A 5,876-nucleotide genomic window follows, 5' to 3' on the forward strand; every position below is an offset into this window, starting at 1 on the left:
AGGAAAACAACCATGAGAAAAGATGCGTCCACCCACACATAGAAAAGATATCGTGCCAAGAATGGGAGCCCTGTTCCAATGGCTCTTCCTGGGATTGTGGGAAATGAATCGATAGCAAGAAGATGCTTTCACATCCATGTCTTCAATGACTCCTGTACTAAGTGCGTCGTGGTTTTGCCAGTTTGGCAGAGTTGTGGAATGTCATCCGGCAATTGCATCTCCCCTGCCCAACCAGCAAGATGGAGTTGTTCTTTTTTTTTTTTTTTTTTTCCTGCTGCACTGCCTTTCCTGTGCCAGGGATCGAACTTGAGGCTCAGCTGTGACCTAGGCACAGCGGGAACTCCGAGATGGATTTCTTTTTCCTTCTTTTTCTTTCCTTCCTTCCTTTCTTCCTTTCTTTCTTTTCTCTCTCTCTCTTTCTTTTTCTTTTCTTTCTTTCTTTCTCTTTCCTTCCTTTCTTTCTCCTTTCTTTTTCTTTCTTTCTTTCTTTCTTTCTTTCTTTCTTTCTTTCTTTCTTTCTTTCTTTCTCTCTCTCTCTCTCTCTCTCTATCTTTCTCTTTCCTTCCTTTCTTTCTTTCTCTTTCTTTCTCTCTCTCTCTCTCTCTCTCTCTCTTTCTTTCTCTTTTCTTTCTTTCTTTCTTTCTTTCCTTCTCTCTCTCTCTCTCTCTCTCTCTCTTTCTGGTTTTTTTTTGGGGGGGAGCCACACCCGCAGCACATGGAGGTTCCCAGGCTAGGGGTCAGTTCGGAGCCTTACCTGCCGGCCTACACCACAGGCACAGCCACGCGGGATCCGAGCCGCGTCTGTGACAGACACCACAGCTCACGGCAATGCCAGATCCTTAACCCAACAAGTGAGCCAGGGATCAAACCTGCAACCTCATGGTTCCTGGTCGGATTTGTTTCCACTACCCCAGGATGGCAATCCTGAGACTTGCAAAGTTTATTGTTTGTTTCGGGTTTTCTCCACCCCCTCTCCCTCCTGTTTCAGCTTTATGTTTTACTTTTTGGCCACACACACGGGCAGCAAGTGGAAGTTTTTCCTGAGCCAGAGATGGAACCTGCACCACACAGGGGCAACCAGAGCCACCGCGGTGAGAAAGCAGGAGCCTTGACCCTGTTGGTCGTGGGCTTCCTTCTTCTTCTTCATCTGTTGTTGTTTTTTGGGTTTTTTTTGGGGGGGGGGTTGTTTTCCTTTTTTTGTTTTGTTTTGTTTTGTTTTGGATGAGATTTCAGTTCACCCCCCCACACATACACACACACTCATAGTGTTGCGTTGTACTTTCCCTCCGTTGTGGTTGGTCAGTCATGCTGAAATCCATGTTTCTATGACCTGACCACCAGAGCATTTGCCCCAGGCAGCCATTTGTTCTCTTTGGACTTTGTCTCAGTCTATGCAGAGAGAGATTTTCATTTCCACTTTCCTAGGATCGACTGTATCCTTCTCTCCCTTCCTAAGCTTCTGGGCTTTGCTTGTCTGCTTTTGACAGACCGTCTCCGTCGGTAAGGGTGGCAGGTATACCGACTCCTGCGTTGTCGTTCTCCGAGAGCTTGCCGGGTTTCGTTTTTGCCAGTCCCCGCCTACCCTCCCGCCCTCCCTCTCTCCCTCCCTCCTCCAGCTCCGTGCAGGGAGGTGGGGTGGGGGTGGGGGAGAGAAGAGAAGGTGGAGGGGAACCTGAGATCTCTCTCGCTAGTGCCACCCTCACCGCGCCGGCTTCTCTCTGGAATTCCCAAGCCCAGGAAGGGACATGCTTGGGGGAGCGAGCGCGGCTCCTTCTAGGCAACAGCGAGAACCTCTTCCCAGCTCCTTCCCCGCCGCCGCCGCCGCCGCCGCCGCCGCCCCCCTCTTTCCATCTGCTGCCATCACGCCACGCAGTGCCTTGCCAGGAGGCAGCTCCGTAGTGGAAGCCTCGCGGTCGTGCAGGACGCCTGGCGCCTCGGCCCCGGGAAGAGCTCGGGCATTTGGGTGGCCGGCGCTGTGTCGTTGTGTCGCCGCCGGCCGGCCGGCCTTCCGGATCTGTCCTGGTGACGTTGGTGGCGGTTGTCGCGTGCCATCTAGTGTCCGCTTTTATATCGTCCCTTCCCTCTGCAGCTTTGGGGACCTTCGCGAGGGATGTGACTCAGCCATCCGGCCTGAGTCAGAGTTCCGGGAGGCTGGCGACACTGGCGGCGACAGCTCCGGTGGCTCAGAGGCCTGGGAGTGTCCCTCTCTCACCGGAGATTGGGCGTGCAGGCCTGTGAGGGAGTGACTGTCACCGCGCTCCCCAGGCAGGTTCTGGGGCCGCCTGGCCGGGTCGACCAGCATCCGCTCTTGCCGCTCCGGCCCCGGGGACCGACCAGGCCTGGGCCGGGCCGCCTCCCTAGCGAGGGGAGAGGGTGTGCGGCGCCCGGGACTGCCTGTGCTCGGGTGGCCTGGCCTTGTCCCGGGTCGCCCTTTGGAGCGTGAATGACTCCCGCCCGCCGTCCCTCCAGCCTCTCATCCCCGAAGTGAGGAGCGGCCCGGGCTGTGCGCTGTGAGGGCGTTGGAGGGCGCGACAGGCTCGGTGGCCGGCACGCTTGTTTCCCGGTCGTCATGCCGGCATGGGTCCCTCCCCCCCTGCCCCCCGACTGATGGCTACCGCCGGCCCGTGCGGAGTCGTACTGACGAGGTCTAGACCGGCACAAGCCGTGAGGGGTGGAGCGGAAAGGGTGGCTCGGGCCCCGGCGCCTTCCTTCGCGGGGTCCGTTCGTCGGAGGCGCCTCCGTGGAAACATTTTTTTTCCAAGTCCTGATGGATCCGGAGATGGTGGATGGTACCCCGCCGGCCCCCTGCTCCCGGGTGTGGCCGGGAAGGGTGCACCTGGGCCTGAGGCGTGCCCATGTAGGGTCCCGGTCGTTGGACAAGACTTCGTTTCCCACGCTCTCATTCCCCCCCCCCCCGCCCCCCCGCCCTCGGAGTGTTTCCCTGTCGGTCGGTCGATCTGTCGGGAGGTGGGGACCGGCCTGAGCTGGATGGTGTGTCCTGGATTTTGGGGGAGCCAAGTCCCCGTCTGGAGCTCCGGACAGACCGATACCTGCCCGCGTGGGCAAGCCGGGAAGGGCTTCCCCGGCTGGCCGGCCGGCTCCACCTCCTTCCTGTCCCTGTCCCTTCCTTGCGGTCACGCTCCCCGGGTCGACCAGATGGCCCTGAGAGCGCTGGGTCTGGCGACTCTAGGGCAGGGCTGGGGGACAAGTGTCCGGATGGGGGTTCCGGGGATACCCCCACGTCCTGTGGGTGGGCCCCGCTGCTGGGCATGGACATTTTTCGCGGCCGAAATAGGCCTTTTCTGTCACCAGGTAGATGCTGACACGATCCTCTTCAGCGCCTGTCGCTGGAGACCTTGGGCCTCTGGATGCACGTGGGGGGCTTTGGGCTTTCGGCTGCTGTCCAAGGCCTGACCCTGCCCTTTGCACCCCGCGTGGGGGCCGCTCGCCTGGGCCTGTGCGCCGGCTCTCGCTTGTGCATCCAGCTGGCCCATGCTGCGGTGTCCCCTCCGGTCTTTGGCTGACCCGAGGGCGGCAGGGCGCGTGGCCCTGTGGGGTCTTCTACCCTGTGTGCCTCCCTGCTGCGGGCACCCGGCGGCTCGGCTGGAACAACCCCACCCTGTTGGCTCCGTGCCACGTGTCAGGCATTCTCCCTCCCGGGGTTGTCAGCCGCTGTCTCTCCCCTGAGAGAGGAAGGGGAGGAGGAGGAGGAGGAGGAGGAGGGGGGGCCGGTGAAGCTGAAGCAGGCCCCCGTGGTGATTGTCTTTGCTGGCCCTCCCTCCCTCCCTCCCTCCCTCCCCTCTTCTGGGCTCTTCCCTGGCTCTGCCAGGACTGATCGATGTGGTGATGTGGCGCTCTCCTGGGCTTGGGCTTAAGCCGCGCCAGGTGAGGGACGGCCGCTCATGGTGAGTTGGGCCGCGCCTCTCATTCTGTCGCGGGCCCCTCGCTGCTCCTCCCCCACCTGCGGGTGGTGTGGGGGAAGGCAGGGGTGCGGCCTCCAGCCTGACCTCTGGTCTCCCGCCCTGCTGCCTTCGGGTGTCAGTCGGGGGGGGGGGCCTGGGTCCTTTGGGACGCAGCAGGCATTCTCGCTTTGCCTCCTTGGCGTGTGCCTTGCGAGCGGTCCCTCCCCAAAGTGGGGGGAGGCCTCCCTCGCTGCCATGCTTCGCATCCCTGCGGGTGCGTGAGCGTGCCTCCCCTGGTCCTCTGTGGTGCCCCTGGAGTACTCCGGGTTGCCTGTCAGATGCCCGAGGCCGAGCGGTGGTGTCGTTTTCCTCTCCCAGCGGTGAGTCCCCTCGGGTCCCCACTGTGGTGGTGGCGTGCCCCACGAGCAGCTTCCTAAAGCTCAGGGGAGGGGGTCGAGACGGTAAGGCAGGGGAAGCTTGTGTCCCCTCCCCGGGAGGGGCTCAGGTGGACCCCTTGTCATGGGTCTCCCTCACTGTGTGCCAGTGAGGGCAGCCCTTGGCCCTTGAGTGGCACGCCCCATGCTTCTCCCTTGACCGGGAAGGCTGCATGTGGTCGTGAGAGCGACCGCGGTGGGCCGGGAGATGTGAAGGGGGGGTCCCCGTCTGGCTTTCCGGACGTGGCATCCCTCCACCCACGTGGAAAAGTCTGAAAGGCAAGCCTGGTGGCAGCACAGACTCTTGCCCTCCCGGCTCTGACCGTGGACGCTCACATGGGCTGTGTGCTTTACCCATACCGCAGACCCCCCCCCCTTCTGACTTCCCACTTTTTGGGAGTGTTCCCACTCCCGTGGGTCCCCGAAGGGGCGAGCGATGGTGTGTGGGGCACGACGCGCCCTCGGTGAGAAAGCCTTCTCTAGCGATCTGAGAGGGGGGCCTTGGGGTACCTGGACCCCCCAGCCGCCGCCCCTCCTGAAGTCTGCAGGGCAGTAGCTGCCGGCGCTACTTGCCACAGCGTGTGGGCAAGAGCCGCCCTCGCGCGAGGGGTGCGCTGGCCCCCGCGGTGGGGGCCAAGCGCTGCTCTTTTGCCTAATGCGGCCTGTGCCTCCCCCCTCCGAGTTGGGGGAGGGTCACGCCGGGCCGGGCCGGGTTTTGGCGTCCAGCGCCGGGCTGTGTGCTGCGTGGGCGCGTGGTGCCCCTCCCCTTGGAAGGGGAAGTGGAGGAGGGGGATGCGCCCCGTCCCCCGGCGGCCTCTGCCCCTGCCTCCCCCGCTGCGAGCCGCCCGTCGGTTCTTCCCGCACTCGCCTGGGGTCGCAGCTGGTGGTGTGGAGGTGGTGAGCGAGCATGGTTCGGGCCGCCTCGCTCAGGAGCGTTTCCCCCAGGCGTCAGGCCCTGGAGGGTGGACTAGGTGAAGGACGGATGAGATGAGGGTGGAAAGATGGACGGATGGGTGAGATGAGGCGGACGAACCCCCCCCACGTGGCAGGGGGGGGGAAGCCTTTGCACATGGGGCCCTGGTTGGTGGGGCCGGGTCGTGGAGTGCTCTGGGGCGACTGAGGCCGCCTGGTGTCCCAGGTGTCATGGGACTGCCCTCGTGTGTGTGGTGGTGTGACCCCGTGCTGGTTTGCCTGGCGTGCCTGGGTCCTTTCTCCTCTCCCTGGGCAGGCACCCGCGTCCCTGCCCCACAGCCCTTGCCCCGTGTGCATTGCCGCCCTTCCCCGGTGCTGCCGGCCCTCCCCCTGCCCCGAACAGGTGACCGCCCTGCCTTGCCTGTGCCATGTCTCTCTCCCTCCCGCCCCCGCGTCAACCGGGGACCTGAAATGGCCTCACCTCGTGTGGGTGTCACCCCCTGGCCGCCGTGGCCGGGCGGGTGTCCCTGGGTGATGTGCTTCTCGGGTGTCCCCCTGTGCGCGGGGGGGTGGGGGAAGAGGGTTGGGCACGGCGGGTGCGTGTGGGGTGTGGGGGGTGGTCGTCGGT

The sequence above is a fragment of the Sus scrofa genome, chromosome 8 (assembly GCF_054392235.1).
Source record: "Sus scrofa isolate SSC_HxYL_T2T_F1_AM1 chromosome 8, Sscrofa_HxYL_maternal_Yorkshire_Landrace_v2.0, whole genome shotgun sequence".
Classification (NCBI taxonomy): Eukaryota; Metazoa; Chordata; class Mammalia; order Artiodactyla; family Suidae; genus Sus; species Sus scrofa.